Below are 7,500 nucleotides of genomic sequence, written 5' to 3' on the forward strand. Positions count from 1 at the left end.
TTCGATTTCATTTTGTATCCTTCCCCATAAAAAAAACATTTTGCATTTCATTTGAAAATGTTATTGGCTGTTGCATATGTCACATGGTGTGATCGGAACTAAATCTTTATCCTAAATACATCATAGGATATTTGTGAACACGCCGTAATGGGCATCAGCAGTTAAGTTCATATAAGAAGTCGACCGACTGTATATCAATCGTTTTTTTTTGTTTTGTTTTTTCATCAGGACTATTCACATATGTCCACACGTGCATGCATATATAATGAATATATATAAGCAAATTCACTCACGCATATGTACGTGTATAGATATGTATATTTATGTACATATATGTATGTATATATATATATATGTATACATATGTATATTTATGTATATGTATGTATGTATATATATATGTATATGTATATTTCTGTATATATATATGTATGTATATTTCTGTATATATATGTTTATATATGTATATTTATGTATATGTATGTATGTATGTATATATATTTCTGTATATATATGTATATGTATATTTCTGTATATATATGTATGTATGTATATAAAGTTTTCTTATCATTCACTCATCTCCCTACAAAAGTAACGAGGGAGATGTCCGCCACGGAAGTCCGGCAGCGATGCGCGCGCGAGCCACAGACACCATCTGGAGGCAGACGGGGACGCTTTGGAGAGGCAACGCTCGCTAGACCTTCAGATGCAGTCGATACAGCGGCCGTGGCTCCTGGCGGGGCGCTTAGCGGATTGTTCGCCGAGATGTTCTTCGGTAGAAAAGGTATGAATGAGAATGGATATCTTCACAATACGAGAGATGTATTTGACCGGTTTCGATTCTGTCTTCGTCAGAAATGTATGTATTTCTGAGGAATATAGAATCGAAACTGGTCAAATACATCTCTTGTATTGTGAAGATATCCATTCTCATCCTCACCTTTTCTACATTTGTCAATATGAATACATTTCATGTTCTTTGGTATTAATCTATATGTGTTTGTGGGTGTATACATTCTATCTCCCACACGCGCATTGCCATTTAGCATCTATTCCCCAAAATTACGGATTATAGTAACGAAACCCACGACCCAGCACAACAGAAGGCCAAGACACATCATAAACCCCGGATCCTGGGTAAGTATCCTTAAAAAACTCAAGAAAAAGGACTCGAAGACCTCATAATAAAGGCTGCATTGAGCCACAGCAACCGACGGCATGGGAATCAGTGCGGACAAAAGAAAAGCCAAGATCAAAGCCAAAGAAGACGTACGGGAGGCAAGACGTCAAAATATATCCTAGTCACTGGCATCCAATATCTCGGAAGCACAAGAACATCAAATGGCAAAACGCGCAAGCGACAACCTTATTGTTAATGAAAAAAGTTCACAATGTTGTAAAAACAAATAAAATTTTGACTGAAAACTGACCCTGCATTACGATTAGATATATTATAATGGTGACAAAATAGGTCGGTAGCCTTAGAATGTGGACTTTGGAAAACTAACACAAATATTGTAATACAACATTACTAGTAATAAATAAGAAAAAATCTAATCAAATCCACAGATTACTTCTAAGAGTGCCCTACACGGTAGACTGAACAAATATTGCAATAAAATAAGAGATCACAGACTGAGAGACTGGAAAACTCTGGGTACGTCACGCGATGTGTAACCCGTGCTCAGCCATATACATTCATATACACATATATAAATATATATATGTTTGTGTGACCTAGCACTGTTCAGAAGGGTACGGGGGAAAATAATTATTCAAATAAAGTTAATATTGATGTAGTTAATCTCAACTAATGAACATCGTGATATGGAATATATATTTTAAACCAAATTTTACGCAAAGTAGCGTGACATCCAAGTGCCGCACGCACTAACAACCGATCGTAACGCATTTACCAGCAGTCAGTTATCATCGCGTTTACCAGCGACGGTAAAGTGGGATTCACGAAGAGATGGTAACTTACCGCGGCAGAACTGCAGTCGTAATCGACTCGTTCTAATGGTAGCCAACAGATGGCTCTTATAAAACCATTTTGCCAATCTGCGAATGCCATGCATAGTTTTTTTGTTTTTTTTTGCTCATTCAGCCAGTTACGTAACGTGTAGACAAAACACGACGCAACAGCGCATTTTTAAATCATGATTGCACCATATGAGCATAAGTAGAAAATTTGTAAATAAAAATTTGTTCGAGTATAACCATTATAAAGGATGTTAAAATAACTACTTGGCTATTTATCGTCAAAATAAGAACCAGTACAGACATGGCATACACGTACCGAGTTTATAACATATCATTTATCGTCAACCGATGAATCAGTCTAAACATAGTTTGTATCTATTTATTTACTTTTTTCTTTTCACTGTCAAAAAAGAACCTGAAGAAAACATACATTTTTTTGTTCGCCATTTACCGTCAAACAAAGGAAATCAATCAAACTCGTTGCTGCTCCACGCTGTTTGGACTCTGTTGTCCTTTGCCACAGAGACAGAAGCTGCTACACTCGTTTAATGTTTCTGTTGCTAGTTTATGGATCAATAAGTGTGTTTTTCTTCAGAATTTGTAATAATAACATTAGAGAAAAATGCTTCAGGAGTTCACCGATCTAGTAATTCTATATACTTTTTATACTCTCATATTGGTCTAGGCATTTCTACATCACGACCTTGTGCTATGCGCTTGCCATCGTTGCAATCATAACAGTTATTAAAACAAACCCAAATCTTTGCTTAAATATTGACTTTCGGAAGAGATAACACGTGATAACATCGTCGTCCATGAAGTTCCCAGCAGAATTAGCTTTGCTCCGATCATGGTAACTCCGATGGTAAGTTGTCATCAAATATCACCGCTGTCTGTTTACGATGGTAACTGTAATTACCATCGATTTGACCCTCGCAAGTGCGTTTGTGAATTCCGCACACAGGAACATTTCGTTGCGGTCTTCCTCAATGGGGAAAATCAAATCCACACTTTCCTTCTGTCTTTTGAGCATTTTCACGTTTTGTCAGCTCACTCTTTTTTCCTATGCTAAATTATAACCTACTGTCAAGCATTAAAATCATATTCTCGGTTAATACAAGAAAGATACGCATGGCAGAAAAAAGTAGCAAGGGACACATCATCCACAAGTAACTTCATTAAAAAACATTGGCAGCTGATAAATATGAATGTTATCTTCTTCACTTGATATTATCCATAAGAAAAGTGATGTTCTTCCAGATATTCCATGACAAAATAAGGAAACATGGAAGCTTGTGGATCTTCCAACTTAAAGGAGTTAATGAGAAAACTTGTTACCTACATGATAGTTTTTAACGAGTAATCATATGCCACTTAAAGCCTTGATGATAGTGTTTATCGTCTTGATATTAGCAAGAGAGAGAGAGAGGGAGGGAGGGAGAGAGAGTGATAGGAGAGGGGGAGGGAGAGAGAGAGAGAGAGAGAGAGAGAGAGAGAGAGAGAGAGAGAGAGAGAGAGAGAGAGAGAGAGAGAGAGAGAGAGAGAGAGAGAGAGAGAGAGAGAGATAGGAGAGAGAGTGAGAGAGGGAGAGAGAGAAAGAGTGAGAGAGAGAGAGGCAGAAAGAGAGAATTTGTGTGTGTGTGTGTGTGTGTGTGTGTGTGTGTGTGTGTGTGTGTGTGTGTGTGTGTGTGTGTGTGTGTGTGTGTGTGTGTGTGTGTGTGTGTGTGTGGGCGCACATATGTATGAATTCATCCCCGTATAAAAAAAATCTAATACTTACGAGGATGTATCAGCGTTCCATTTTTTTGTTTCCTTTTTTTTTTCCTTTTTAAAATTTCCCCATACTTGTTTAGCCACCAGCTTGCTTGGCTTCTCACAGGAGGTGCAGAAAGCAGACCATCCTGCGTATACAAAATGGAGAAAAACTTTCTGGGGAAAACTTTTAAGTGTTACTTTTTCCCCGCAGCGTGAAAGCCCCCCCTACCCCCCCCACCCCCCCTACCCCCTCCCCAACCGCCCCCCCCGGCAAGATCCGTTGAGGCGGACAACGAAAGCAGCCATCAGCATTTTCTTTCTTCCAACGAACCACGGAGAAGAAATACCATGTTAAAATCACCTTTAAATATTTCTCCGTGTATCAGACACATCCAGCATCAGAGATCAGACGTGATCTGTTTTAGTATGAGTTAAAAAAAAAACGGACAAAGAGAGTTTCGAAAGTTGTTTTATGTAAATTTTGGGGAAAAAAATGAGATGCGTATCTACAGTTTGGATTAAATCTGTGTATTTTTGTCTTACCGCCTGCTTATCCAACTCGAAGCATCTCTTAGAGGGATAGTAAGAGGTAAAAAAGAAAACCCGAATTTATTCCTTTTTACAATATTATGTACAGGAAAAAAAGTTACTACTTACTAACTCAATCTTTCTCTTTATTCAATCTGCCTAAGATTTTTACCAGTACGTTCCTCCATCTGTCTCTGTATAATCTGTCTACTTCTCTTATTCGTATATCCATATGTCGATTTACATTTCTATCGAATCATTTTTCGAAACACCTAACATTGCGTTCAGTTTCTCAAGAACGTAGAATCAGCCGGTGAAAGTGAGAGGTCATGCAGTAGCTCGTAAAAGATACATATATGTTTTATTTAATGGCACCCGGTCTACCAGCTAACTCATGACAAACCCGACACGCAAAGTTCAAAGTACTGTACTTGCGGCGAGTGCCCGCTTTCCCTTGACTTTGAGAATATTCAAACTTACTGGCTTGCCCGTGTCTTACATTACACTCCTTAGCTATTTACGTGACGTAAACTCTTTTCCGCTTATAAAATCTTGTTTAATTCCCTGCTTGTTTATTTATTTATTCTTTCATCTTTTTTTTACGAAGATCAAAAGAGTACTCGAGTTGTTATTTCTTTCTTTTTTTTAAGTCGAAGGTATTTCGCAAAGCACGAACATATACTGGGTACAAGAGGTTGAAGAGTCTTCAGTCTGAAAGGACAGGCGACGTGCTATTGTTCGTATTAGTAAAACGATTTATTGATCTTGCTTTATTGTTACATCCCGTTGCATCTGACACGACCGCAACAGTTAACTCAACCCGCTGGTTCTTGCGGCAATGAGAACCTTGTCGTCACAATATCCAATGGATAGATATTAGAATGTCAAATCTGTACAACCATATCGGTGCTTTTGGATTGTGTGCGTAACGAATTTATTTACTACGCTGCTTAAAAATAGATTTTTAAAAAATGACGTAGGAAATTATGGTAATTACTTCATCTAATGACAATAAAATTGGCTAAGTAGAGAGTGAGGGTAAAATTACTTTTTCAAACTTCGGCGAAAACAACTTCATCATACGCTGGGATCTTGAGGAGTCTCTCGAGTGTACGAGAAAACCTCCAACCGTCTCATTACGAGGGTCAAGTAGGCCTATGCAAGGGTCCCTCCAGGCCGCTGGTCGAAAGTAGAGACGGTTGGCTCCACGTGCTGAGAAATGCTTCATCTTTTGCTTCAAGTTTCCTGAAGCTATTGGTGAACCCTCACCATGCCATTTATTCAGGAAGTCATCGACAATTTTATTCATTAATCAAAGAGAAAAAGAAGAAAAAGTAAGAAAAAAGGAAAAAAAACATAATCAGAAAAGACGGACGTGTGGAGATCCCCTTCAAATTAACAAATAACGAGGCGCGACTCCGTCTTCATCCTCTTCCTCTCCCCATCTGTCCGGAGATGGGACGACCTCTTCATTCCCCGCGACACCACATTACTCGCATTATTCATCTCACTCACCTTTGGACCCACTGGAGGCAGCTAGGGTCTCCTGCCTATCCATCAAGTCGTCTGGCTATTCACCTCGGCTGAGGATTCGGACGACGGCCCTGTCTGGATGCTCTGGTCAGCTCGTGTAATTTTCCACGACGCAGTTTTCAATTCTGTGAAATAGCGTTCTCATATTTTTACATGCATATAGATTCTCTTTTTTTTCTTTCTTTCTTTCTTTCTTCTTTTTTCTTTATCTCTCACTCCTTCCTTTTTTACGTATATCACATTTCACTAACGATCACAACGATTTTCCATTCTAGTTTATTTTCACTTTTGTTCAGTTGGTGAGCAATAGTTATAGACCTATCCTCATCTAGTATGCTGAAAATGCAATGCAACGTTATAAAAGAATATGGTTATGGGGATTACATAAATTGCAGCTATTGAGTTGCAAATAATTGTACGAACAAAACCTATCGAGGAAATAATAGTTCCTCTCAGTATATACATAGAGTATTTTGCTATATCTTGTTGGGACTGTTTATTAATGGCATTATTGCAATAGCAGTATCATCATTATCATAATGGATACTGTAGTTAACACCGTCGCATTTAGTCCTAAAGTCAAATATCATTATAATATCCCCGTTCAACATGCCGAAGTACTTGTACATTATTAGCTTTCTACCATCATCAGAAGTCATATTTGGTACAGTAACAACAAGTTTTAACATTTTCGTTACCATCGTGTACCATCGTTTCCATTGTATTACACCTTGTACTATCTTTGTTGTTACTCTTATCGATATTATTATTAATGTTAGTTCTCCATCATTATTATCATTATTTTAATCATTGTTATGAGTAACATTCGTACCAATATATTATCATTCTGTCATTAGTATAATTATTACTTATTCTCTTTTTAAGCACCGCTATACATTTCACAGTACATATTACATAAAGCATAAAATTATCATTACTTGCAAAGCAATAATTAAACACACCAACACCAACCATCACCTTCACCATCATCACAGCACCATCATCATCACCATAAACAAATGCAAATATCATGTAGGTGTAATCGGCAATACATCATTGAAAATTTTCCCCATTATCATAAAACAGAAGCAGCAGCAGCGCCCTAAATGCTTTCTCGGTTAGGCGTCGAGGATGGGCGGTGGGCGGGAGGAGGAGGTGAGGCGTGCGGAAGGGCGGGTGAGAAGGGCTGTAGGATTTTATTTTTATTTTTATTTACTTATCTATTTATTTTATTTTACTTATTTATTTTGTTTTTTTTTTATTCTTTTTTATCTATTCATTTTTTTTCTTTTGAGGGGGTGGATGGAATTGAAGATTATATATTTTTCTTGAGAGGGGATGGGGGTTAAACGATTTTTTGAAGTGGGGAATAAAGGAGGGGAGATAGAAGTATTTTTCTGAGTGGGGATAAAAGAAGGATTTTTTAAGGGGTTGAAGGATTTTTCTTAAAAATGGCGACCTGAAAGATTTTTGGAGGGTTGTTGAAGGATTTTTTTTAAACGGGGGGATTGAAGGATTTTCTTGAAGGGGGGGGGGGGCAGAGATTTTAAGGGGGAGGGTGGCTGAAGGATTTAAGGGGGGTCTCAAGGATTTTTCTCTTGAGAGGGGGTGGGGGATTTTTGGATGGAGTTAGTAATGAAAAGGATATAAGATGGTTTGGTGGGGATGAAGAAGGGAAAATATAAGAAAAAATAAGGAAAG

At 37.9% G+C, this 7,500-nt stretch overlaps 1 protein-coding gene across 1 annotated transcript in view; it reads right to left on the minus strand.

Annotated features, from left to right (window-relative positions):
• Positions 1-7,500, minus strand: part of LOC113803537 (adenylate cyclase type 8-like) — a gene marked incomplete in the record, with an annotated part of 337,324 nt that overhangs the window by 324,777 nt on the left and 5,047 nt on the right. The window contains 1 exon segment of the mRNA XM_070129915.1: positions 5,782-6,135.

The sequence above is a fragment of the Penaeus vannamei genome, chromosome 14 (genome assembly GCF_042767895.1).
Source record: "Penaeus vannamei isolate JL-2024 chromosome 14, ASM4276789v1, whole genome shotgun sequence".
Lineage (NCBI taxonomy): Eukaryota > Metazoa > Arthropoda > Malacostraca > Decapoda > Penaeidae > Penaeus > Penaeus vannamei.